Source organism: Podarcis raffonei, chromosome 2 (assembly GCF_027172205.1).
Source record: "Podarcis raffonei isolate rPodRaf1 chromosome 2, rPodRaf1.pri, whole genome shotgun sequence".
NCBI classification, from domain to species: Eukaryota; Metazoa; Chordata; class Lepidosauria; order Squamata; family Lacertidae; genus Podarcis; species Podarcis raffonei.
Window position 1 is genome coordinate 45,115,622 of NC_070603.1, and position 25,289 is coordinate 45,140,910.

General features: G+C 47.2%; 1 protein-coding gene across 1 annotated transcript in view; it reads left to right on the top strand.

The window, feature by feature from the left end:
• Positions 1-25,289, top strand: part of TTC1 (tetratricopeptide repeat domain 1) — a 169,839-nt gene that overhangs the window by 54,342 nt on the left and 90,208 nt on the right. The gene's annotated exons all lie outside the window — the stretch shown is intronic.

The following is a 25,289-nucleotide window of genomic DNA, read 5'->3' on the forward strand; positions in this document are numbered from 1 at the left end:
TGCTTTCTAAGCGTGTGGGCCGCTCGGTGGAAATGAACTCTGCACATGCTCATGGTCACGTTTCTCTATGACTTGTCCTACACGTGTTGAAAAGGTATTCCAGGAATTCTCAGTTTTCCGGGACGTTCCAGCTCCACACCGAGACGCAGCATACATGCCAAAGACTCTGTAGTAGTGTGTGTGTGACAACAAACAGCCGACTTTCTTAACAGGGGAAGAAGATTTATTAAACTGGATTGATGCGAAATGAAAGGGGGCGCTATGAGAGAACAGATGTTTCAGTACTCGGCGCTGCAGGACCACAAGCCCCCGCCGGGGGACAGCAGTGTGCCTTCATTTGAGGCTGCTCCCGTAGAGGAAACGACATGGGCGATGCCAGCTATGCAAAGCTTGTGTATGTTTGTGTGTGTCTGTGTGTGTCTGTGATTCGAAGGAAGAACTTTCATGCCTACTGCTGCCAAGGAGTTTCATTTTATATGGGCAAGAAGAAGGCGGAAGAACATTGCCTGTTTCATATCCCAGCTGCTGAGGCTGAATCGAGAGTGTTGCAGTCTAAGGAAAAGGACTCAAATCCTATCTTACTCTTTATTCACTATCCTTGCCTCGTCTATTTCTTAGCCCCTGATGGGCCACACAATGCTGCTAGGTAGCATTTATTTACCTGTGGTTCCAAAAACCACACTCTTTCTGCTGTATAGTTTTGTTTTTAAAGATTCCCTCTTTGACATCCAAACTTATTTGCTGATCTACTCAGTCACGAACCACAACTGTGGTGTACAGAGAGCACAGGGCTACTGTTTTACTGGCGAGTAAGTCCCGTTGAAAGGGACGTGGGTGATGCTGTGGGTTAAACCACAGAGCCTAGGACTTGCCAATCAGAAGGTTGGTGATTCGAATCCCCGCTGCAGGGTGAGCTCCCGTTGCTCGGTCCCTGCTCCTGCCAACCTAGCAGTTCGAAAGCACATCAAAGTGCAAGTAGATGAAAAGGTACTGCTCCGGTGGGAAGGTAAACGGCGTTTCCGTGCACTGCTGTGGTTCGCCAGAAGCGGCTTAGTCATGCTGGCCACATGATCCGGAAGCTGTACGCCGGCTCCCTTGGCCAATAAAGCGAGATGAGCGCCGTAACCCCAGAGTCGGTCACGACTGGACCTAATGGTCAGGGGCCCCTTTACCTTCACCTTTACCTTTACTAAGTCCCATTGAACTCGGTTGGACTAATTCCTGCATAGGATTAGCCAGCACAGCCCATTAAACACCACAAAGTACCGCAGAACAAAAACTAACCAAATGGGCCAGGGTCGGGGGACTTTTATCAGCCTGGGGGCCACATTCTCTCTCGGACAAATTTCTTGGGGCCACTTTCATTGCTGAGAGGCAAGTAGGTAGGGTTATGGGTGTGTTTCTTTGCCTTTGTACAGTAAGCCACATTCTAGGCATGCCAAAGGCAGAGATTTATATACACACCACACATCTCTCTCTATCTAGGCAAGCAAGGGCCATTTTTACAGTTCAAGAGCACTTTCCAGCCAGACAAAAACTTTTGAAGAGAGTGTGGAGGAGGGGCATGGCTTGGGGACAGTTCAGAAGACTAATAAAGGGCCACATTTGACCTCCAGGCCTAAGGTTCTCCCACCTGACCCAGACAGACTTGCCAGCTATCAGGAAATCCTCACATTTTAGGTAAGTCCTGGGTTTGGAGCTTGTTTGGTGTTTTAAGTTCTTATTTAAGGGAAACCATCTTGGGTGCGTGAAACATTTATTTGTTACATGTGCATATCACCTTTCCAAGGCGCTTAGCACTGTGTTTTTATCCTAAAGCAGCCCTGTGAGGTAGGATAGGCTGAAAGATTGCCGTTCTCTTATGGCCACCCAGTTTGCTTCATCATTAAGTAGCGATGAGACTTTTTGCTTCTCACACCCCAGTCCAACACTCCTGCCTATTGTGCCACACTAGCTGCCGAGGAGCATTTGGCAAATGTATGCCTCCTCAACAGGAGCCTTGTGTTTTATTCTCTCACATCCCCCGCCTCATGCAACCGCGGAGATGAAAAACAAACTCCATGTGGGAAAGTTCCCAGCCGGGTTATTTTGGCTGCCTTGGGTGGAAACGTGTTATCGGCCTATGTGACTCAGGAGCAACTCAGACACCGTCTGCTCCCAGCTTCCCTTCCTGGGATGGCCTGGTATTAACCCATCCAGGGCTAGCAGGAGGTCAGTTCTGCTTCAACAAGCTTGCCCTGAGGCTGTAAGGAAGGAACATGGGCTGTTTTTGTCCATGTCACGCTTTGGCTGGTTTGGGGTGGCCTTCAGTCTTGAGCACCACCACTGCTCTCTGAGAGTTGATGTAGTAGACTGGCAAGGAGGAGTGTGAACTGTGACCCAGAGCCTGTGTGGTGGTTAGTGTGTTGGACTAAGACCTAGTAGACCGAGGTTCTTCAAATCCCCACTCAGCCATGAAGCTCACTGGGTGAGCTTGGATCAATCATGGATCCTCAGCTTAACCTACCTCACAGGGTTGTTGTGAGGATAAAATGGAGTGGGAGAACCATGTACTTACTCCATGTTGAGCTCCTCAGAGGGAAAAAATGTGGGATTGAAATGTAATAAATTAATTAATCCCCAGTTCAAATCCCTCCTCAGTCACAAACCAGGGCCTCAGTGGATTCTTGATCCCATTCCTCAACCCCATTATTTGTGTTTCTTTACAGCATTCAACCCCAACAGGATTGCCACCAGCTTTTTTTTTTAATTCTCAGTCTAATTTGTTTTTATATGACATTTAGTTGTTTTTTTATTTCTAAGTTTAATTTGTTTTTATATGGCATTTTTAATATGGCATTTATCTTTGGGCCTTTCCCCACCCCCCTGTAGAACTGGCATTTCTCTGTCTTCCTCCCTCCCTCTCCTAACCGCACTGTAATACTCCTTACTGTTCAGGCAAGTCTTGGCATCCTTCAGGGCTTTATGTTGACAAGGAAATCTGCCCAAATCCACAAATGGAGTGTCTAGAGTGGGACTTTCTGGCAGGGATTTCCTTGTACGCAAGGGAGATGAAACTTGCACAGCATGCCTTATTCAGCCTTGCAAATTCTAGTCAACTAAAATTATTAATCCGTAACATATTTTTTTTTACTTGCCCACCTGACCAGAGAGTTACTGGATTAGTGATTTGTGGTGTAAAAGAAACAAGTGCTGTAAACATCCCTTGCTAGTTGCCTGGAAGCATTTTTTACCGCAAGCAACCAGGTGAATGAGTATTTACAAGCGAGCACAGAATCGTATTATTACTGCCCCTCCTCAGACATTCTCACACACCTTCTGTGCATGTTCACTTGCGCACACACTTTTGCTCTCATCTTTCTTCAGACACCATGTAAACAAACATGCTTTGTGACAGCTCTGAGGATGCTCATGTTTTATAGCATGTTATAGACAGTACAGTGGTACCTCGGGTCAAGTACTTAATTCGTTCCGGAGGTCTGTTCTTAACCTGAAACTGTTCTTAACCTGAAGCACCACTTTAGCTAATGGGGCCTCCCGCTGCCGCCGCGCCGCTGGAGCACAATTTCTTTCTTATCTTGAAGCAAAGTTCTTAACCTGAAGCACTATTTCTGGGTTAGCAGAGTGTGTAACCTGAAGCGTATGTAACCTGAAGCGTATGTAACCCGAGGTACCACTGTACATACACAGATGCACTTTCCCACATACTACCCAAAGACAAGATTCTGCATCAGTTACTTGCAATGCACCACCACTCTCTGCACATTTGCAGAACATAAAAGCAACACTGTTTTCAGCCAAACATATTTTTAGTGTTCCTCACCCCCCACAAACACACCCACAGGCTGTAGTTAGTATACCCCTACATACTCCCACCTACCCTCTGCAGGCTTTGACAATTCACCCTATCACAAACCCCACAACACGTATATCACCCTCTCTGTGCACATATACACACACCCTGTCTCTGGCGTGCGGTTCCTTGGCAGTTGTTCTGCTCTAGGCACGTCCTAGTTGGAGAAGCCGCCCACACTTAAAAACAGATGATTTCACAGAAAAGCAAACAGGGGAGGCACAACAGGGGAGGAAGAATATTTAGGAATGGGAGTCAGAGGTCAGGAAAAGGGTCCTTAGCTGTCATTGTTTAGATACTTTGGCTGCTTTGAAGCAATCTCTCTGGTTGTGGGGAATGGGAAAACAAGAGAAGAGGTTGGATGTCTTAGAATATATTTATATAGCAATTCATTGCTTAGCACTGGTGTACAATTGCCTCTGAAGTGTGGTGCATTACCCATTCGGACAGAACGGAACAACACCCAGCTCTGGAACAGGAAGTGATTAATTCCATGAAGAGCAGCCAGGGAATTTTAGGGAGCAGGAAGAGCAGAAACGGCTGGCTGGGCAATGAGCCAGAATTCTGGGGCTTGTACCCCAGCTCCCAGCCAATGTGTTTGGGCTTGGGGGTTACATGACTTTTGAGAAGCAGGATACTCCACTCCCTTTGTGCCACAGTAGGATGCTAGGGTGAGGGCTGGTTCTAAGTGGACATAGGCACCCGCAGCCTAAGATCCCCCCAAATCCACTCTCTTTTCTGTGCCCACTGCTTGAGCCTCAGAAGTCTGCAGCCAGCCCTGGCTCCTTACAAAACTGCCTCTCAAGCATCCCTCCCTCTCTCCCAACCAACTCAAGGCGTCATCTGTTCCGTCTGGTCTCTGCTTAGCGGTGGTATTCCAGCAGCTGGCAAAGCTGTAAACAGGCAGGTAGACAAGCCAACACCCCAGTGCTGAAGCCAAGTTGCTCCTACCTGGTCATTAACTCCCAGTTTGCTAATGACCTTTAATAGTTGCTAATTACAGCCTGGGCAAGGGAGGGACACAGCCAGGTGCCAGTGTCCAGATCAGAGAGATCCAGAGCATGTTTAGGGGCAAGGGATGCTGTAGGGCCAGAGAGGGTGGGAAGGGAAGACGCAGACCCAAAGGAGAAAGAGAGAGGTGGAGAATGTGTGAGTTGGGGAAGGGCTGTACCTCAGTGGTAGAAGGTCCCAGTTTCAATCTCCAGGTAGGGCAGGGAGAAGTCCCTCTCTGAAGGCCTGGAAAGCTGCCTGTCAGCATAGTATTGAGCTGAATGGAGCAATGGTCTAACCTGGTATGAGGCAGCTTCCTATCTTTTTACGTCCCTTGGTGGACTGACTTTGGAGGCAGCTGTCCCAGGAGGACACAGCTGAATGAGCCTATCACAGCAAGGCCTCTGCTTTAGTCTCCACTTGGGATTTCCCAGCTGGCAGTGAGGGGCGGACAGAGTCAATTTGGGGCTGTCCCCAAGGTCAGAACAGGGAACTACATAAATGATCCAGCAATAAAGTCACCCACCCCATTTCTGGACCATTCGATGCCCCTGTTTAGGTTGGGATCTGCATAAGGCAGGATCTTGTAGTCTGAGATTAGCAGGTGTTGGGGGAAGGAGAAGAGGAATGAGGCAATGAGGCATGGACTACTTTCCCTTATTTTGAACAGGGTTGTTATTCTGTCAATCTGTCATACCTACTTTTGGAGCACATCAAGGATGCACTTTTATCTGTTCATTGCATTTATATCCCACTGCTTTTCCTCCCCCCGAGGAGCTGAAGGTGACGTACATGGTTCTCCCTTGCCTCATTTACACCTCACAACAATGTTGTAAGGTAGGTTAGGCTAAGTGGCAGGGAATGACCCAAGGACCCCCAGGGAGCTTCCTGGATGAGTGGGGATTTGTACCCTGGTCTCCGAAGTCCTAGTCCGACACTGGCTCTAACCACTATACTACACATGGGTGAGGATGAGATGGAGATGTCTTCCCGAATTGCTCCTTCCTTAGAGCCAAGAAATCCATAACTGTTTGGCCGCTGTGAAGTGGGAGAGCATTTGCAGTGAAATTAGTTGCAGCCAAGAGACAGTAAAATATGTCTTTGGGCTGTCCAAGAAACAAGAGTTCTTGGACTAGGATCAAAACTCTTCCACGCATCTCTCTCCGCCTCCTCCTCCTCCTCCTCACCCAGCAGATGTTCTCACCAGAGACCCCTCTCCCACCCTTGCCAATGCCCACTTCAGAGCAGCCACGGCTCTGACCCCGGCTAGCATACAGAGCCTTTCCCGGCAGGCAAGTGGCTGAGCCCAGGGCCCTGCTGGGAAGGGAAGTCTGCTCTCTGTGACTCATGCACTGGGCGAGGCAATCCCCCCTCCCTTCGTGACCGCAGCCACCACCAGGCTGTAGTCCAGATAGCAGCGGGGAGGAGGGAGGTGAAACACAGCACGCATGCACGCACGCACACACAAGAGAGCTCAACTCAATCCTTCCCTCCTTCTCTCTGTATACTTGGATTGCTCCCCTAAAATCCCCATGTGTTGCAGGCAGTGTGTTTGCCATAAGAGCTGTACACTACTTTCTAATGTGCACATACAAATGTTTGTTTAGTGCTGTGCGTGTGTGTGTGCATGTATACAGAGCATCTGGCCTTGAATGCATATGTGGTGTGTATGTGTTACAGAAGAGGAACGGCATACAAATCTGTTGTGTTTTATTTTTTAATGCATCCTTTTTCTGTAACATGGCAAATAGTGTGTGTGTTATTTCTGGCTGGGTTGCATATAGTGTGTCTCTGGGTGTACGCACACACACCTTGGGTTTGTGAATGGTGCTCTGTTACTGCAGCCCTATGTTTTGTGCTTGTGGACTTGGATCCCCAAGTTCTCAGGCTGTGTACACGTGTATACATTTCTGAAAACTGTGCAACCGCTTGGATTTATGAGTTTTGCTGTATGTAGTACCACAAACTTCTGTCCATTTTGCCCTGTACATCATTTAGGATAACTATTTCCATGGTTTTGTTAATTGGCTATGCGTTACCTCCAGTGCAGTGTGTCACGTATGTTCTGTGACCGTGTGTCTTTCTGGGAAGTGTTGTTTTGTGTGGTTGTGCCTCTGTGGCTGTCGGGCTAAGTGCATCTGAGGCTTCGCTACAGGTAAAGGCAGGTGGTGTACCCAGTGACCTTGTTTCCTTCACCCCTTGCTGTGGCATGCGAAGGGAAGCAGTCGGGACTTGCAGTGGGAGGAGAACAGAGAGAGGAGCCGGGCTAGCACAGTTCCCCGTTCCCATGACAGCAAGGAGACCGTGAATTGGGACATATCCCCACACCCATTATGGCGCAAGTTTTTGCTTATGTCACACACCATTGCCATGACAGCAGCTGCTTCCTTTATTGTCTGGCAGATCCCGGGACCTCAACAATGAACTTCCTGTCATGGGAGGGAAGGAGCTTCCCAGCTGGGGGTGGAAAGGGAAGGGGCAAAGGTGACTGCTAGGACCTGAGGCCTTTCTACCTAGAGGGCATTGGGTTCAGCCAGCTGCATAAACCACGTACCAAACAAGATCCACTGCCAGCACAAGATCCACTCCTCAAATTCTAGCCGTTTCCCACCCCCAATCACTTTTCTTCTGCCAGTAACACAACATGTACACCGCTTATCCTCAGTGTGGTGTTCCTTGTTGTTTTGGATAGCCCCAAAGTCCAGACCCTTATGTCTTTATAGGTTGCCTCCCTGCAGGGGGCAGGCCTGGTGCCAGTGTGGAGCTTGATATTCGAGAACATACCCCCCACTCCCAGCTTCCCTCTCTTAACTGGGCTTGGTCTAGCACAGCTGCTGGGAAAGGGAGCGGAGCTGAGCTGACGCAGGGATAGTGTGTGGGGAGCAGCTCCCAGGCCTTGGAGTGCAGCCCAGTTTGAGTTAACCCTTCCCTGAGCACCAATGCAGGATGTGCCAATCTGTGGGGGAGGCAGCACTTGCTTCCAGCTCTGTGGGCAAATGGCAGTGATTCACCACGGGATCCACCCACCCACCGTCCAGGATCCCCAGCTGTGTTCCATCACAATGGGGAGCAAGGAGTAAGCCACCAAGGGGGCAAAAGAATGGGGCAAAGGCAAGTAAATGGAAACTGAATGAGAAGCATAGTATGTTACTGGCACTTCCTAAAGAGAGAAGACTTCCAAATCTCTTTGCTTACTTAAAGGTAAAGGGACCCCTGACCATTAGGTCCAGTCGTGACCAACTCTGGGGTTGCGACGCTCATCTCGCTTTATTGGCCAAGGGAGCCAGTGTACAGCTTCCGGGTCATGTGGCCAGCATGACTAAGCCGCTTCTGGCAAACCAGAGCAGTGTACGGAAATGCCATTTACCTTCCCACCAGAGCGGTACCTATTTATCTACTTGCACTTTGACGTGCTTTTGAACTGCTACGTTGGCAGGAGCAGGGACCGAGCAATGGGAGCTCACCCCGTCGCGGGGATTCGAACCGCCGACCTTCTGATCGGCAAGTCCTAGGCTCTGTGGTTTAACCCACAGCGCCACCCGCTTCCCTCTTTGCTTACTTACTAGGCACATATTTGACATGGATCTAAGATGATTTAGAGGGGAAAGAGGTGTTCTATCCAGTTTGAAAGCCCTCGTGTCCCACCTTCTCCCACATCAGCCAGCTCTCCTAGCTGTGGTCTAGAATTGAATCAATATGCACATAGGGCACTTCCAAGTTGTTGCTGTTTTCAAGTGGGATTTGATCACATTCTGGTAATTATTCAGGTTGAGTAATTATAGTTGATTGAGCAGGGGGTTGTCTTGCGCAACTCACCCGCTTTCCCAAAAGATCATATTTTTTTGCGATAAAGAAAGTAATGGGGAAATGCACTTGGAAGTGTAGGATGACACTTGCTTTGATGCAACATCATCTAACCTCCCTATGAACAAATCAGAACGAATGCTCCTTAAATCAGGTCTGGGGAACCTTTGACCTCTAGATGTTGCTGAACTACAACTCCCATCAGCATTAGCAAGCATAGCCAATGACCCTAATTGATGGGGCTTGTAGTTCAGCAACTAAGGGCCTGTTTATGCACAGCTTTTGTTCATGTGTTGCACAAGATCCAGGCATTAAATGGCATTTCAACAAAAGGAAATGCTTCAGACCAGTAGTTTCCTAACAGTTCACACATGCAAGACAAACCCATCCACACAGAGATTTTCCTCGCTCCCCCAGTATTTTTATTTTTATTTTAATTTAGTGCTGCCATAAGCTATATCTATTATCTCTCAAAGTAGCATTTCTGTTGCAGGAGCATGATTTTCCCAGCAGTCAACCTGCAATATTTTGCCACTTGGGAAATATTATTCCAGCCCACCCATTGTGATTGTAAGTGGTGTGTGGGATATCATTAAGTGTGGCAGGCACCAAATGGATCGTGCTTGAATCTTTACAAAATTGTCTGTTTTTTTTTCTTCGCTGTACCACTAAAGAATAGAGCATGCATGTGAACCGAGGTTTTAAAATAAAATACTAGCAAGGATTCCCTGTCATAGCCCTGTCATTTCATGAATGTTTTTATTTAGTGCTTGGAAGTCTGTGGACTTTATTTTCAGCCCCAGAGCATGAATCTCCACTGTTTTTCTTTAACATCACAAACAGGAATATGACTGCCTTCCCTGCTACAGGTATCCCCTCCTTTCTCTTAGGTAGGAGCAGAATACTGTATTGTGATACTGACGCCTAATGCATGCTAGTGCAAATATAACACTAATGCTAAAAACCTGAGAGTAAGACTGAGAGTAAGACTGCTTGGTGGGAGGAAACTGATTTATTGGATCCATATCTGCCCCAGGTTTGGTACAAAAGCTATTAATCAAGGAAGCATGCAACAATTAAAACCAGCAAATCATCATGAAATATTGTTATTTTAAAAATGCAAGGTGGACAAGCATGGCAGATTGTTGTGTGGTTGTCCAATCAGGGGACAAGAGAGATAAACAAACAAAAAACCTCCTGAGAGTATTTTTTTGCTTTCAGACCCCTTGCCTAAGAACTAAGGGCCAAGACTAGCTTATTTTCCTCTTGGCTCTTAAAGAAAAGAAGAATACCATCTGGGGTTTATCAGATCCTGTCATAACAGGCCTTGGGAAAGCCTTAAAGACCTATTTGTTCTCTTTGGCTTTCTTTTGAGCTGTGGCTGTATTGGAGGGCTGGTGGCTGGATTGTTGGTTTATTACAATCACTGGCTTTTATTCATGAGCAGGTTTCTGTACCTTCTCTTCTGTAAACAACATTGGGAGGGTTTCACTCACACTCCTCAAAATATTTTAAATAATTGAAAATGAATTTCAACAGATTTTGTCCTGAAGCTGCAAAAACACACTAGGCTCTGCCTCAGCACTCACCCAAAGATGCTGAACCCTGCCCTGCCTCATGTATTCAGTCCTGGAATCATTATGGAGTTCTGGATGCCAGATTTTTAAAAAATATTATTTCAAGAGGTGCCAAACCAGATTCCTACACGTAAGCGAAGAAAGGTGAACTCCGCATGTAGACAGTCATCTGAGAGGATCTTAAAGCATGTACTCTGCTGCACACCTTCTGTGCAAGAATTTGGAAACCTGTGGTGTTGCCTTACGTGGAAAATAGCAACAGTTGTGTGTTTTTGCAAATTCAGAGGCTGTTGTGGGGGGCAGGCCTTGTGTGTGTGATCCTACTCTTTCCTTGTGTATTCCAAACAAGAGGCTAGAAAGAGGAAGCCACAAGGCCCCCAGAATCCTCTTCAGTACCCGGCTGAATGTTATTTTTATTATATATTAATTCATGAATCATGTTTTTAATGCCTGTCAAAGTGATTTACAAACACACACACACTCACACACATGCTAGAAATAGTTTTAAAAACAGTACACACGGTACACCTACACCCCGGATATAGGTGTAAAAACAATGCAAAATGAACATCTAAGGCAGAGACTTTTTTGCCCAGCTGGAAAAGCAAATAGCAGCATACAGTGGTACCTCGGGTTAAATACTTACATTCGTTCCGGAGGTCCGTTCTTAACCTGAAACTGTTCTTAACCTGAAGCACCACTTTAGCTAATGGGGCCTCCTGCTGCTGCCACGCCGCCGGAGCACGATTTCTGTTCTCATCCTGAAGCAAAGTTCTTAACCCGAGGTAATATTTCTGGGTTAGTGGAGTCTGTAACCTGAAGCGTATGTAACCCCAGGTACCACTGTATTTGTTTGCCGTTGGGTGCATAGGTAGTGGAAAGCCACAGGCAATCCTAAAGCATGTGCCTGTGTAATACATGCATTTGTCATAGAATCCTAGATTTGCAGAGTGGGAAGAGACTGCAAGGGTCATCTAGTCCAACTTCCTGCAATGCAGGAATCTTTTGCCCAATGTGGGACTTGAACCCACAGCCCTGAAATTAAGAGTCTCGTGCTCTACCAGCCGAGCTATTTGTCACACGCATGCAAACTCTGTGTCTTTACATGTACGTGGAAGAAACATAATGTGTGAAGCGGCCCAAACGGGAAGAGGCAATTGAGAATGGGTGTAGATTTTGTGGCAGGGGAGCGGCAGGGAATGAGAGGCATAACTTTTTGGATAGCACGGGGTGCGTGTGGGGATGGGGAAGCTTCCCACTGAGTCGATCCAGCTTCTTGTGCCCTATCCAGCTCCATCTGGCTCCGTCTGCACCTCCCTGCAGGGCCCCCTCCCCGCCCTTTGCAGCTGTGTCGCCTCCGGCTTGGAGCCATTTGGATTTTGCAAACTAAGCAAGGTCAGGCCAGGAGAAAATGTGGAAGCGACAGCCCTGGGGAAAAACTAGGGTGCTGCAAGGGCACTCCCTTCAGCGTCAAAGCCTCCATAGCCGTGCTATTCCAGTGCCAGGAAGCACTGTAATTATTGGGGTCACGAGGCTATGCCTTTTGTAATAGCTGGCTCAATCAAAGCTTTCCCTTTTGCAAGCAGTGCGCCCCCAGTTGACTTAAGGCGGCAGCAGGGTGTAGCGCTCCTGCGAGAGGTGCCTGCTCCAGACAGCACTGAAACGCAGGCATTCGCAGCCATTCAGTTTGAGTAATTCCAGCCACCTCCTTCACTTCCTCTCCTAAATTGCCCAGCAGGATTGTTGTGTGGCAATTAGAGAGCAAGCTGCTCTCCGCCCCAGAGGCAGCTGCATCGCAGAGATCCCTTTATAAACTGCTGCTCATGCCCTAGAGAGAACTGTAAACTCAGCTCTGGGCAAGGAAGGCATCAGTGTTTAACTCAGTAAAGCTCTTTAATGTCTTCTGGCGGAAATGATACCGGACATTGTTGCCTGGTTCCTGCTTGCACACACAGAACTTCACTCTGTCCTCTCTGGGGCAAGCCAGAATTGTCCTAAATTATTTTCTTTTCATCTCATACCTATCCCCAGTCTCTGTTTTCGTCTCTTTGGAGATTATTGCCAACCATCGCCTTTATTATTATTATTATTATTATTATTATTATTATTATTATTATTATTATTATACCCCGCCCATCTGTCTGTGTTGCCCCAGCCACTCTTGGTGGCTACATAATAAAACATCAAATATTAAAAACTTCCCAATACAGTGCTGCCTTCAGATCTTTTTTTAAAGTTGTATAGTTCTTTATCTCCTTGACATCTGATGGGAGGGAGTTCAGTATCCTCAAGGATTTAATTGCACACAGATCTGGAAACGTGGGTTTTACCATCCGTTTGCCACAGAATAATGTAGGAATCAATGGGAACCAGGTTTTCTTGTCTTGGACAAAAGGGGTGCAGACCTGAATCATAGCGCTGGTAGGCCTCCTTTAGATACACTAATTCTCACCTCCACCCATTCCTCATTCTCCTATTAGGGTCCTTGGGGACTCTCCTTCCCATGTACATTGGTAACATTTTTGTGTTATGCCATGCCAAGAAAGGGCGTTCTCACATTCTGTAATTCAACTGTAATATATTCAGGCCAGCTGGAGCCAGGGATGAGGAACCATTTCAGCCCAGGGGCTACATTCCCCTATGGGCAAACTTCCAGAGACCACATGCCAGTGGCAGGCTGTGCCAGAAGCAAAAGAGGGCAGCGGGGGACATATGACCTGGGTAGAGGGGTGTGTGGCCTGGGGAAGGCTAGAAAGAGAGTCCTGGAGAGCCGCAATTGGACCCCGTGAGCCCCACCCCTGTGCTGGAGCATTCATTTAGTTTTAAAACATCTCACTTCCACTTTCTCTCTTGTACCAACAGCATCCACACATGCTCACAAAAAAAGTGGCTCAAATGTGCTTCGTCATGTCAAAGCGCAGAGTATCTTTAGATTGAAACAGAAAAGTATTTGGCCGCTTGTGCTTATTCAGGAATAGGACCTGGAGTGTGAAATCCCTTGAACTCCATTTCTGGGGTTGAGATCTGATTCCTAGAGGAGGAAGCAGGGAGAACCAGAATGTCTGGGTTCTGTATGTCCTGTTCGGGAAAGGAAGGGGTTCTGGGTTTCCTAACTCTGTCAGTGACTCAGGCCGCAATCCAGTTATTCTAGACCATCCAGTTGCTTTTAATAGGGCCACTCCAGAATAAACGGTCTGTGGAATGAAACTTCAGTGTGTTCTTCCTCTCTTTGCTCTGTGTGCCCTGAGCCAGAATCAGTATCCTGTAGGAAAGTATAGATGAACAATGACTCCATGGTTCAAGATTATTGGCAGTGTGAGACCAGCCATGTGCTCACTTGATCCTTGTCCATTTAGGCTGATTAAATGGACAAATGCTTCGATTTAATTCCTAAATGGATTAAATGCTTCCTTAGAGGAAGACATAGTTACATCTAACCTTAGGATCACTGTGAAGAGACTACAACTAAAAAACAAACACATTCTTTTGATCCTTCTGTATTGGATGACTACCCACCAGTTTCAGATTTGCCATTATTGGGCAAGTTTCCAAGTGGCACCTCAGTTTTGGTAAGGGGTTGTTTGTTTTTGATGAAATTGATTATTTAGACCCCTTTCTATCCGATTTCAGGCCTGGTTTGGGGACTGAGACAGCTTTAGTTGCATTGGTAGGCAATATTTGTCAAGAATTTGACAGGCAGAGTATGTCCCCATTGGTTCTACTGGACCTCTCAATGATGTTCAGCTCCATGGACCATAATATCCTTCTGGACTGACTGGTGAAGTCTTGAGTTTAGGAGGAGCCATTTTGCAACAGTTCCTGTCCTTCCTTGAAAGTCAATTCCAAAAGGTAGAGTTGGAGGACTTGGTGCCTTGGCCACTGGGTTATGGTGACATGTAGGGTTAGATCTTGTCCTCCTGATTATATAAATCTATATGAAGCCACTGATAGAGATCATACATGAATTCAGGGTGCACTGCTACCAATATTTAGATTACTCGCAACCTCACTTCTCCTTTTCATCTAACAAAATGAAAGCTGTTGGTGTTCTAAAATCAATGAGTGGATGAGGGCTTACAGTAACTGAAGCTTAACCCAGACAAGACAGTGGTGCTCCTAGTTAGAAAGGAGATGAATTCTGAAATAGGAATTCGAAGTGTTTTGAAGTGGCAGCTGTGGCCAGAAGTGCCTTTGGTCAGCTGAGGCTGCTGTGCCAGTTGCATCCTGAGGTCAGACCTGGCTACAGCAGCACATGCCTTAGTCACATCTAGGTAGGATTATTGAAGCACACTCTATGTGAGGCTGAGTGCCTAGCTGTTGGACACAGGGCTCCAGTACAGGGCTATATAAATCATTTGTGGATGTGAGATAGGGGAATTAAATTATGTGTTGTCTCTGTGTGCAAGTATGAATATGACCTATGCTCACTAGGTGGTCTAACACAAGCCGTTATTTCTTAGCTTGTCTCCCTTCCCATTTGCAGAATGGGGGATAATGACACTGATATATTTTTTAATGGATTACAGATACTGTATTTCCATACAGCAGTTTATTGTGGACTCGGTGCTGCTCATCCATACAAAGGTCTCTCTTTTTTGGTACAGTCCACACAACATCCTCATCAAAATGCCATCTAATATCCCCCCCCCCGCCGCCATTAAACCACATTTACCATTTCTGTGGGATTATATTTACTTACTGGATTTGCTGCATAAACTGTAAATCCAGTTTAAATGGGGAAATAATGCAGGATGGCATTTATATGAGGACCTTTGACAATTTCTATTTATTAAGTTTATATCCATCCATTCCTCCCAAAGGAGACTAGGGTGGCAAACACCAAAGTAATGGAACAGCTGATAAAATAATAATAAAAAATGAAACTGTAAAAAAAAAAAATCCACGCATGAGCAGCCCCAGACCACAGTAAACCACTCTGTGGAAGCACCTTAACTGCACGTGAAGCACTTTGAAGACTTGAAATCCCAATGCAAGTGTCAAGTATTTGTGTTGTAGCAAGCTCACAACTTACGCACATTCAACTTGTGCACGTTCAGTTTTACATGTGGGAGAGGATACGAAAAAATAAAGTAGGTAGGGATCTGGGGGGAAATGACTTTGGCAATCCCACCTGCCATTTTTTTTTACTATACTGTACACGATTTTGGCTTTAGAAGTGATCCCCAAAACGTAACCCCCACATAAGTTGTGGGCTTACTGAACTGTTCCAAATGCACTGGAAACCAACCAATGGGAACATCCTCCTGTACGCTGGGCTGTATATGGGCAGATCCTGCGTCAGAAGGCCCAGACTGGCCGGACTATTATTGCTTTGTCCTCTGGCTCTGTCCATCATGGTGTGGGAAAGCCCTGTGAGGTTTTGGGACTACACACGCCTCTTGTTCTCGTTTTGCATTGACATTTCTGTAAACTGGGGGGGGGGGCATAAAAGTTTGTTTTGAATCTTAGCATAGGAAACCCTAACCTCACTCCTGCTCCTCCTTGATGTATGTATAGACAGCAAGCGCACCTTCCTCCCCGTTTCCCGATACGAGTCAATGCGGTCTCCAAGTCATGTCATCTTCCCCTTATGTTCATGTACACACAAAACATTGACGGTGAGGAGGAGGGAGTCGGGGACGCGCCCGCAGATTTCCCCCCTTAGGAGCCCCCGGGGGTTGCTCCCCCCCTCCCGCGGAAGTCTTTAGCCCAGGAGCGCGCGGCCTTACTCTCCGGTGCGAGAGGCACTCTGCACGTGCACGTCGGAATTGCTCGCGGGCTCCGGGGGTTACGCTCTGAAAAGCTTGTTCTGAAAGCTCGGCCAGTCGCAAGGCGAGGGTGTGTTTGTGTGTGTTGACTCTTAGCAGCCCGGCAACGTGGTTAGGGTCGCTTCGGCGCTGGGGGGGGGGCTCTGCTCCGCGTTGGATCCGCGACTCAGTCTTAAAACTAGGACCGGGGAGGAGAAGGCCCGCTTTGCCGCCCCTCCTTCCGGCCGTATTGTTAACCCCGGAGTGCCCGACCCCAAGGGACGTGGAGCCTGAGCGGAGGAGGGGACAAGGGCAGCTCCCCGCCCCTGACTCGGCACTTTCTGTGCTGCTGACTTGGGGATTTCGGGGATCCCTGCCGCCGCTCCCCGGCGAATGCGTCGGAACTGGCTCTGCCCCCGCAAAAGGGCAGCGGGTTCAGCCGGGCTGCGTGCGCGCGCGCGCCTCGCCCTGCCCTCTCCCCTCCAGGATGTGAGCAGGGTTCCAGGAATGAGGTTGAACCCGTTGGGCCGGTCCCCGCCTGGAGGCCCCGGAACCTCATTCCCTGGCGCTGAGCAGGCCGGACCCGGGAGCCACAACCTCTTCCCAACGGGCTGGCCCGCTGCCAGACCCAGCGGCTCCTTGTCCCGGGCTTCGTTGGGTGGGAAAGATGGGCAGCTGCAGGCAGGGAACTTTGAAGGGACCGGTGTATGCCATTTCACACACACACGCTTTCTAATTGACCAAACAGCTCGTTTATGCTTCATGATAACTTGGCTTGTTAAAGTTTCTGGGGTCTCGCCCGTTTCTTCAGGAATTCCGTGCTTTACCTTCTTATTTTGCCATCACCACGCTCCCACTTTACAGGAGGAGAAACTGAGGCTGAGAAATCATGACTCACGCAAGGCTCCGTCACGCATTGTGCCGCGCAGCAAACCCCTTCTTTGACGTGGGGCCCAGTTCTCAAGAACAGATGAGATGTAAACCTGTTTCCAGATAGTACTCTTCAGGTTTCAAGAAGGGGCTCACATGATGGAATGCTCACACGCTACTAAGTGTTGAAAGCTAGTGTGTTGGCAAGATCCCTTCCTTTCTCTGTACAGGGAATTTGGTGTGTGTAGGTGTAATTCAGTCATGTGACATGGCACCATCCTGACACCAGTTTACTATCTCATCTGCTGTGAGAAGTAGGGAGCCACAGTCAGCTTCACTTCCCTGGCAATAGTACCCCTATAATATATGCTTTTGCATACAAAGCTTGTTGCAAACATGCCTTGTATTTTTTAAACAAACAAACAAACAAACAAACAAACACTTAAAGTATTTTATTTGTGTTGTTGTTTAATCGTGTCCAACTCTTCGTGACCCCATGGACCAGAGCACACCAGGCACTCCTGTCTCCCACTGCCTCCCGCAGTTTGGTCAAACTCATGCTGGTAGCTTCAAGACTGGAGTACATTTTATTTGTAAAGGTAAAGGTACCCCTGCCTGAAGGGGCCAGTCTTGACAGACTCTGGGGTTGTGCGCTCATCTCACTCTAGAGGCCGGGAGCCAGTGCTGTCCGCAGACACTTCTGGGTCACGTGGCCAGCGTGACAAGCTGCATATGGCGAGCCAGCGCAGCACACGGAACGCCGTTTACCTTCCCGCTAGTAAGCGGTCCCTATTTATCTACTTGCACCCGGGGGTGCTTTCGAACTGCTAGGTTGGCAGGCGCTGGGACCGAGCGACGGGAGCGCACCCCGCCGCGGGGATTCGAACCGCCGACCTTTCGATTGGCAAGTCCTAGGCGCTGAGGCTTTTACCCACAGCGCCACCCGCGTCCATTTTATTTGTACTCCACTCTTAATCCATGCCTAGGATTCCTGCTCCTTCAGGTTCATCATTCTATCTACTAGTGTTGGTGTCCAGTTTATAACGAACTCCATGAACTTGGGTCTAAGGGGGAACTCGTGAGATCAGGAGGAGCAGGGCTTTGGTGGTCCATGCTAGAGATGAAAAAAAATATATAAGGGATACTTGGGTGGTTTGGTCTCTGTAGCCTCTGAAACTGGGTATTTCAGAATGAAAGAACTTTAAAATAAGGGGTATTCCCTCAAATCATAAGACATCTAGCACCTCTAACCTCTTCTCTCTGCCACATTCTCTGGGGGCAAGAGCACTGGGAGAGTCAGTGGAGGAGGGGAGTTGAAGGATCTTCTGGAGCAACAGCCTCTGTCTCTGACATCAGACACTTCCTCTCACTCTCAACCACTTCCTGAGCAGCAGCGCATTATTTTCTGCTGGTCGACTGCAAAGTAGAGACCGGGCATGGGGGGAGGGAATACATGCTTGCGAGCACATGGCAAGGGAATGGCGGGTTGGTTTTGCTGCATAACCTCTCCTGATTTTCTACCCTGAAATGTAAAACTTGGAAATAAGAGTTCACTTGCACTCCAGTGCTCGCAGTCTCAGCCTCCCTCCCCCACAGCAGCAGGAAGTCTGGAAGCTGGAGTTCTCTCTCGGCTCTGCTACTGACTCCCTTGAGTTCCTTGGGAAAGTCCCTGACACTCCCTAGCTCTTTTCCCCATTAGCTCAATAAGAATAACAATAAAAAAACGCTTGGAACCACCCATTTGATCTCTGACACGTTTAGGGCAGGGAGGTTTTAATGATTTTATCATTAGGATCCTTAATGAACATGGCAGGATTCTAGGTTTTGAAGCGGAGGTGATGTACTAGGGACAACTGCCAGACCCTTTAGCCCTATAGCTCTTGGGTACCCAGGTGTTCAGTGCTTGACTCCTAGAACTGTCTGGAAGAGGCGCAGGAAAACATTGGCAGAGGCTCTTGATTCTCAAGGAGGGGCGGGAGATTGCTGAGGGGAACCCATTCTTTGTGGTTCAAGGCTGGCTCTGACTCATACCTGGGCTAGAAGCTACTCTGCAAAGCTGACCCGACTAGAATACCTCTTCTGGATTGTCTGAACTGTCAACCTGTCCTCACATAACCTGTCTGGGCCTGTGGTTGGTCATGTTCTAACAAGGCTATGCCATCCCTTTCAAGTGTCCTACCCTGACTGAAGCACATCCCCTTTTCTGACTGAGATTCTCACCATGTGTTTATGTTCTTCTCCATTTCTCTACCAGCATGTTTATCAGGCTGCTGTTGTGGTAGCAACCACAGAAACTACCAGCGAAACTCCTTCAGACATTGCAGGTTCCCTATATTTCTAGGCAGGATCGTGTGATTGTTAGAAAAATCTAACACGTTCTCTCAAATAACTGTGTCCCCCTAGTTTTTCCAAAAGCAATTCCAATTTTACAGAGTGACTCACTTGTAAATGTCATCCCTGCTCCCTAGGGCCTTCTGATACAGGTTATCTGAATCACGACTTTGTGCCTGGGGAAGACATCTAGAACTGAGGATCAATAGAACTGAGTGGAACTGACTTTGTCTAGAATATATTTCCCAGCTGGGTTTAGATGAACCTCTCCCTTTGGGGTAACACAGTGTGGGAAGGGATGGATGAGAGAAGAAATGGGGATCCTTTGCCTCTTCCTATGTTGTTGTGCTATAACTCCCAGCATCCCTGTTGTCTTGGGCTAATGGGAGTTAAGAGTCCAACAACATCTGGAGGGCCACAGCATCCCTGAATCAGAGCCAGCGTCGGTTTACTGGGCCATGTGAATCTTCTGAACCCGGAGATCAAAACACTGGGAGACAATTGGTGTGATTCTTTGGAGAGAGTTGTGATGTTTAGCAGTATTTTGCAAACGTTTAGGGTTCAATTCACTCATGGGAGGAGGAGATTGCCAAAAAAGAAAGAAAGAAAGCCCAATTGCTCTTTCCATCCCAGCCTGTGCCATCCCACGCAGCTGTCTCCCAGCTGTGTAAAGGAGTATATTTATAGGAAGGAGAAGTTGAGCAGCCTTAAAGTCCCTAAAATTCATGGGTGTCGGTCAAGCAGAGGAAGAGAAAAAACAGGAGGAAGAAAAGAACATTCAGAGCCAGGGATCTGGCAACAGAATAAAATGACTTGCAGCGGCCCTTGCCTCCTAATTAATTAATTAACCCCAATTTTAAAAAAATTCTGGAGTAACTACTGTTTTCCTGGAACTTCACAATCAAAAATATGAATTGTATACACACACACACACAGAGAGAAATGCTCTAAAAGTTGTATTGCGGCTATTCTATATCTATCTGCCTATCTCTCTCTTAAAAACACATTTTTCAGCCAGCTCTTCAGCCAAAAGGGTTCCCAGAGCAGCTGACAAAGTTCACTAATAATTCATAATTCATTTACTGCAAATACGGGACACCCAAGGGGAAATAATGTGTGTTAAATCTGACCTTGAACATGAGAGTTGTCGATCCACCCTTGGATTCTTGCCATAGCCTAGCAAAAAACCAATGCTACAGTTTTCATATATCTGGTTTTAAATTTCTAAAAGGAGGTGTTGGGATTCATTCCTATCTGGAAGTCTTCCTACCCCCACCCCTGTACTCTTTATCACAGATACCCAACATCTGGTTGTGGTTACATATGCTACAATGAGATATTCTATAGCTATGTACTCCAAACAAAGCCAGGGCTTTGGCACTGGAAACAGGTTCCCAAGCTAAGCCCTAATAAATCCTGTTATCCTTTCACTCCTTCTTTTGGTTAAAGCTTTGGTATTACGTGCACTTGGAAAAGTTCTCCATTTAACACCTTCAAGGAGTAACCCCCATTCAACACAATGGGACATTTCCAAGTAAACATGGTCAGGATTGTGCTGTAAAAGAAAAGGGAGGCTTGTAGAAGCAACAAAGCAACAAGAAGGGAAGTCCTCAGTTTCTGGGGGTTGGGAGGAATTGGCACCCTGCCCTAAAAATGCAGAGCAGAAAATCTTTAATAAAAATGATTTTTAAAAATGCAGAGCAGAACAGATGGACATGGCAAGCCCAGGACACTGGGCTCTCAAGCATGGAAGTCAAAACTTGGGATAAAAAAAGGGGTTTGGGGGTGGAGAGGCATACGAAGATTAAAAGAACTAGGTTGTGGTTGGTGCTTCAAAGCAATAGTAAGAAGAAGAGACTAGGTTGGAAATACAATATTTTAAATTTTTATTGTCAGTTTCTGGGCTATGCCAATTAATGAGCCTCATATTCAAACACACCATTCACATACACTGGTACCTCGAGTTACAAACACCTCAGGTTACAAACTCCGCTAACCCGGAAGTAGTACCTCGGGTTAAGAACTTTGCCCCAGAATGAGAACAGAAATCGTGCAGCGGCAGTGCGGCGGCAGCAGGAGGCCTGATTAGCTAAAGTGTTACCTCAGCTTAAGAATGGACCTCCGGAACGAATTAAATTTGTAACTAGAGGTACCACTGTACTCAGACTTAAAAGTGATCAGAATGATGAGAACTTATCTGCCCCCAGAAGCTCACACAAGCTATTTCTGGCCCTTTCTGCTGATAGTTCAACTCCTTAGCAGTTAGAGTGTTCTTGACTATTCTGTGACTCTTCCGTCAACTCAGCCAATAGCAAAGGGGGCTAATTGCTTTGACATCCTTGCTTTTGTGACATCACTGCAATTCAGACACGGCTATGCAGTTCTAAACGACAGCAACCTAGGTACATACTGTAAATCTTCATCTTTGAGGGGGGGCTGAATCCTTGTGTCTTGGGGAAGGAGTTGGCAAGTGTGGGGTGCATAACAGAATGAGGATAAAGAATTTTGTGGCTAAGCAGATTATAGGAAGCCGCAGTGCAAAACAATGGGGAACCACTGGAGTAGGGGATGGTGGCAGGACTGCATGGGACTCAGTCCAGGCTTGAGGGTTTACCTTTTATAGTGTTTGTTTCCCCTATAATTAGCCAACTGTTCTTGTGCATTGAGAAAGCTCCAGGTGTGGCCAGTTAAAGGGCTTTAAGTGCTGACTCAGGCTTTGCCACCCCCTCCCCTTTCTGTCCCCGAGATGCACTGGTCTGGCCAGTCTGGGTGCCAGGCCTCCTATTGTAGCAAAGCTTGGAGACGACGCCAACCTGGCGCCGTGCTCTGCCCAGCCCTGGCTAGCAGGGAGGCGGCTCTGGCCCAGATGCTCCTGCAGGGGCAGGTTTCTCCAGGGTGGAACGTGCCTGTGTGGAGTGAGGCTGGGCTGGAGACCTGGCGAGATGGATCCTCCTCTAGGGAAGTATTTTGCATACCCACCGGCTTCTCTCAGCACCTTGGTAGAGTGAGTTGCCTCCCAGTGAACAAGCTGTGAAGGCCCATTCCCTTTGGACCTGACCAGCATCCCTAAACGGCTTTCTCTGTGAGCTTATGCTCACATCTATCAGCAGGTCTTCATTCTGCTCTGCAGTCTGCCTCTGCTGAGATCTTGCGCCTTTAACAACAGAGGCTACAGGCATAGGTTCAGCAAGGGAAGCTTCCCCACTCTTGGATCACATTGCTAGGTGAAGCCGCACCTACAGAAGCTGTTAAAGTCACAGGATCCTTTTAAAAAGAATGACAGTAAACAAACATTTGTGATTGTGACATAAGAAATATCATTAGTGAATCACAATATAATTTATGGTGAATTACATCTAACTATATTTTTAATTAAAGATTTCTTGGTTTACAAAAGTATGTGCAATGTCTCTTTTTTTCAAGTTACATTTTCTACAGATCAGTTTCATTTGTTGAGACCTTAGTGTTACATTAAGAAGAAGAGGGGGAAAGAGGTGGAGGGGGCCATGGTGAGTGGAGTCAGGTGGCTCGCAGAGTGATTTGGGGCCAGTTTTCATTCTTGGCCTGGCCTACCTTATAGGATTGTAGTGAGAATAGAATGGGGAGTAGCACTACTGTGGGCACTATCTTGAGCTGCTTGGAGGAAAGGTGAGATACAAATGTAATAATGAATGAATAAATAGCCCACCTTGCCTCTAAAGAGCATACGTGATCCTTCCCCTTGCCCATTTTTTGTTGTCACAACAGCCCTGAGAGGAAGGTTAAGCCAAGACATAGTGACTGTCCTGGGGTCGCCTGGTGAGTTTCATAGCGGGGGGGGGGGTGGATTTGAATCCTAGCATTATAGATCCCAATCCCACACTGCAACACACTGGCTGTCATATTGTACCTTTTCTGCATTGTGTGCGCGCAATGTTTTTTTCCTTTCTCTGCTTTAGGGATGACTGCTTCTTCCCTGTTTTACTGCATTGGACTTACATGCAACCTCAGGATATCGCCAAATCTACCATGTACAAATGTAGGTGTTTAACAGGCAGTATGAACAATACAGGAATTAAAGAATGTTTACAAAAAAGAAAAGAATGACAGTAGCCTTGTATGTTCAAACAACTGCCTTACTACATTGTTTGCTCGTGCATGTGTGGGTTTGCCAATCCCACCCCCCCCGCCCCCTGGACAGAGCTCCTGTGCCTTTAATAGATGCATGGCAGATAAAAATTATTGTCTTCCAGTGAAGACATGGAATTTCATGAGAATGTGGTAGGACCCTAGAGATCCTCCACTCCAGTTTCTACATCGTGGTTTCCTAAACTTGGGTCTCCAGCTGTTGTTGGACTACAACTCCCATCATCCCTAGCTAGCAGAGCCAGTGGTCAAGGATGGTGGGTATTGTAGTCCAAAAACAGCTAGAGACCCAAGTTTGGGAAACCCTGTTCTACATCCCCTTCAGCACTGCCCCCTCCACCTGAAATGTGCTTTTAAAATTCTGGATAAATCACAGGAGGATGTTGGGGTGGTGGTGGTTCTGTTCTGCCTACTGCCCAGTTTGAAGGGCTGGTGGGAATGGCTCTTGCAACATGAACCCATGCCTCATTGCTGTGTGAGTCAAGCACAGGCAGGGCCAGACCTATTGTAAGCCATAGTAAGGTGGCTGTGTCAAGCGGCAGAGAGGGGTGGGGGAAGCACCACCAAATGTCCTCCGCACTATGATTGCATGGCATGATCTAAGCAAGATGAGGTTTCCAGATCCTGGGTGAAATACTAAATCCTTCTATGCCAGTTACTCTCAGCTATTTCTTTAATAATAGTGGGAGGAAGTTTTTATCTCCGAGAAGTATTGCATTATTGATACGAGCCTAGAGTCCTTAGCAGCATGAGTCTGTGTGAGTGGCTGTTCTAGTTTCTCTCCTGCAAAGACACTGTTGCTTGGCCCACCCTGCTTCTCAGAACTTGCCTGGGATAATTCCAAATATCCCATTTATTGACTGGCTTGGAAATCATCTTGATGATAGATGATATATATATTTTGTATGGCTGACTTGTATTTGGTATGTTCCCCCCCTCCTTTTTGTAAATATATGTTCAGTCGCTTCAGCTTTTGTTGCCACTGACAGCTGTCGAATGGGATCAGATAGAATTTGGCAGGACATGTTGGAGGTGGCAGAGTTGGATTGCATTGTTCAGGTTCAGCAGGCAATTTTCATATCAACACATTTGTGGGTTCGAAGGCGGCCGTAGAAATCCAATCTTGAAGGACGAGATCTTGATCCTGGAGTCTCACACTCAAGTTTGGCCATTTGCAGATTCCCCATTGAAATCTTTGTGCCAGGGAAAGGAGGAGTGTTGGAAGCTATGGAGCTGCAGCTGCAACTGTTATCTTCTAAGAGTGCAATACACAGTTTAATCATGGAAGAGTATTTTCCTGACAACACTAAGTTCTAGAAACCTAGATGCTTTAAAAATAAAATAAAACCCCAGGTGTCCTATCTATTTAATCAGAAGAGAAGTGCCATGAATGAAAGAGACGGATGAGGAAAGCTTACATTCTGGCAATGGGACTATACTGTTAACACTTGGGATCTATCTCATATACAGCATCCCACTGAAACCACTTAAAAACTCCTCAGCAGGAAGAAAAACAAGCATGCATTCTCATATAGACTTTGGGTGGAGGGCTTCCCACAAACAGGTTTTCATTTTTCTCTGCCTCGAAAGTATCCCACTTGCTTTTTTAGGGGGAAGGGCAGAGGCATGCATTGCTGCACAGGCTGAGTAGGAGGCAGACGGGCACAGCCCTGGGATGGGCAGAGACACGAAATGCCAGGATTAGAAACTCCCTGCCCTTGGCACTAATCCCTAACTGTTCAGAGAAGCCATAGCTTGGCCAAGCCCCTTCTTCACCCACCCACCCTCCTCCTACCCTGAATCTCTGAACACAAGTAAAAAGGGGTGGTTTGGTTTTTTGTATGTTATGTGGGGAGGGGCATATGCAGATCTGTAAAGAAATGGCTTGAGGTGGTTGGAGTCAAACAGAACCAAAAAGAACCAGGCTGAGATTGGGTTGGAAAAGCTGTATCTGGCTGATGGAGAGGGACATAGAAAGGAGGTGTAGAAACC